Genomic DNA, 3,371 nt, shown 5'->3' with positions numbered 1-3,371 from the left:
GACTGACTGACTGACTGCTTGACTCTCTGACTGGCTATTTCACTGACTGACTGAATGACTAAATGACTGACTGACACTGACTGACTGACTGCTTGACTACCTGATTGACTGCTTGACTGACTAACTGACTGGACAGGACTGAACGACTGACTGACTGACAGACTGACTGAATAAGGATGACTGACAGACTGACTGAATAAGGCTGACTGACTGACTGACTCACAGACTGACTGAATAAGGCTGACCGACTGACTGACTGCCTGACTGACTGACTGACTGAATGACTGACTGACCGAGACTGACTGACTGACTGACTGAGACTGGACTGGACTGACTGACTGACTGACTGACTGAGACTGACTGACTGCTTTAGTGACTAACTGACTGCACAGGACTGACCGACTGACTGACTGACTGACTGCCTGACTGACTGACTGACTGAATGACTGACTGACTGAGACTAAATGACTGACTGCTTGACTGACTGGCTGAAGGACTAACTGACTGACTGAGTGACTGACTGACTTGACTGACTGACTGAGACTGAATGACTGAGTGCTTGACTGATTGACTGTCAGACTGACTGACTGACTTCGCAAAAGGGAAAAATAAAAAAAAAGAATTATAAAATTAGAAAAAAATATTTGCATTTAAGATTTCCTTTCCGGCCGGGACTCGAACCCAGTACCACAAGCTAGGAACCCAACGGTCTAGCCATTAGGCTATCGGAGCTCTGTCGATGGAAGTCTTAAATATAATAAAAACAAAAAATGCACCTTGGTAATTATTGATTCAAACAGTTTGAAATTTACAGGTCGAATAATTAAACTGACTCAGAATTTTTCTCCCTACATAAATAATCAATATTCGCAAAAGAGAAAAATTTAAAAAAAAAAGAAGAAGAAATTTCAAATTAGAAACTAAAAGTATACATTGAAGATTTTCGTTCAGGCTGGGACTCGAACCCAGGGCCACTCGCTTGGAAGCCTAACACTCTAGCCATTAGTCTATGGGAGCTCTGTCGGTGGGAGTTTTAAATATAATAAAAACAAAAAATGCACCTTGGTAATTGTTTATTTAAACACTTTGAAATCTTCGTGTCGAAAAATTAAACTGACTCAGAATTTTCTTCCCTACATAAATAATCAATAATTGCAAAGGAAAGAAATTGAAAAAAAAAAGAATTTTCAAATTAGAAAAGAAATATATACATTGAAGATATTCGCTCCGGCTGGGACTCGAACCCAGGCCACTCGCTTGGAAGACCAGCGGTCTAGCCATTAGGCTATCGGAGTTCTGTCGAGCGGAGTCTTACTGCCTGACTGATACTGCCTGACTGACAGACTGACTCACTGACTGACTGATATTGACTGACTGACTCACTGACTCACTGACTGACTGATATTGACTGACTGACTGACTAACTGCCTGACTGACTGAGACTGGACTGACTGACTGACTGACTGACTGACTAACTGACTGACTGAGACTGACTGACTGACTGCTTGACTCTCTGACTGGCTATTTCACTGACTGACTGAATGACTAAATGACTGACTGACACTGACTGACTGACTGCTTGACTACCTGACTGACTGCTTGACTGACTAACTGACTGGACAGGACTGACCGACTGACTGACTGACAGACTGACTGAATAAGGATGACTGACAGACTGAATGAATAAGGCTGACTGACAGACTGACTGAATAAGGCTGACTGACTGACTGACTGACAGACTGACTGAATAAGGCTGCCTGACTGACTGACTGCCTGACTGACTGACTGACTGAATGACTGACTGACTGACTGACCGAGACTGACTGACTGACTGACTGAGACTGGACTGGACTGACTGACTGCTTTAGTGACTAACTGACTGCACAGGACTGACCGACTGACTGACTGACTGACTGCCTGACTGACTGACTGACTGAATGACTGACTGACTGAGACTAAATGACTGACTGCTCGACTGACTGGCTGAAGGACTAACTGACTGACTGAGTGACTGACTGACTGGACTGACTGACTGAGACTGAATGACTGAGTGCTTGACTGATTGACTGTCAGACTGACTGACTGACTTCGCAAAAGGGAAAAATAAAAAAAAAGAATTATAAAATTAGAAAAAAACATTTGCATTTAAGATTTCCTTTCCGGCCGGGACTCGAACCCAGTACCACGCGCTAGGAACCCAACGGTCTAGCCATTAGGCTATCGGAGCTTTGTCGATGGAAGTCTTAAATATAATAAAAACAAAAAATGCACCTTGGTAATTATTGATTCAAACACTTTGAAATTTACAGGTCGAATAATTAAACTGACTCAGAATTTTTCTCCCTACATAAATAATCAATATTCGCAAAAGAGAAAAATTAAAAAAAAAAGAAAAAGAAATTTCAAATTAGAAACTAAAAGTATACATTGAAGATTTTCGTTCAGGCTGGGACTCGAACCCAGGGCCACTCGCTTGGAAGCCTAACACTCTAGCCATTAGTCTATGGGAGCTCTGTCGGTGGGAGTTTTAAATATAATAAAAACAAAAAATGCACCTTGGTAATTGTTTATTTAAACACTTTGAAATCTTCGTGTCGAAAAATTAAACTGACTCAGAATTTTCTTCCCTACATAAATAATCAATAATTGCAAAGGAAAGAAATTGAAAAAAAAAAGAATTTTCAAATTAGAAAAGAAATATATACATTGAAGATATTCGCTCCGGCTGGGACTCGAACCCAGGCCACTCGCTTGGAAGACCAGCGGTCTAGCCATTAGGCTATCGGCGTTCTGTCGAGCGGAGTCTTACTGCCTGACTGATACTGCCTGACTGACAGACTGACTCACTGACTGACTGATACTGACTGACTGACTCACTGACTGACCGAGACTGACTGACTAACTGCCTGACTGACTGAGACTGGACTGACTGATTGACTGACTGACTGACTGACTAACTGACTGACTGAGACTGACTGACTGACTGCTTGACTCTCTGACTGGCTATTTCACTGACTAAATGAATGACTAAATGACTGACTGACACTGACTGACTGACTGCTTGACTACCTGACTGACTGCTTGACTGACTAACTGACTGGACAGGACTGACCGACTGACTGACTGACAGACTGACTGAATAAGGATGACTGACAGACTGACTGAATAAGGCTGACTGACTGACTGACTGACAGACTGACTGAATAAGGCTGACCGACTGACTGACTGCCTGACTGACTGACTGACTGAATTACTGACTGACTGACTGACCGAGACTGACTGACTGACTGACTGACTGAGACTGGACTGGACTGACTGACTGACTGACTGACTGAGACTGACTGACTGCTTTAGTGACTAACTGACTGCAC

Source organism: Uloborus diversus, unplaced genomic scaffold, assembly GCF_026930045.1.
Source record: "Uloborus diversus isolate 005 unplaced genomic scaffold, Udiv.v.3.1 scaffold_407, whole genome shotgun sequence".
Lineage (NCBI taxonomy): Eukaryota > Metazoa > Arthropoda > Arachnida > Araneae > Uloboridae > Uloborus > Uloborus diversus.
This window is presented reverse-complemented; position numbering follows the sequence as displayed.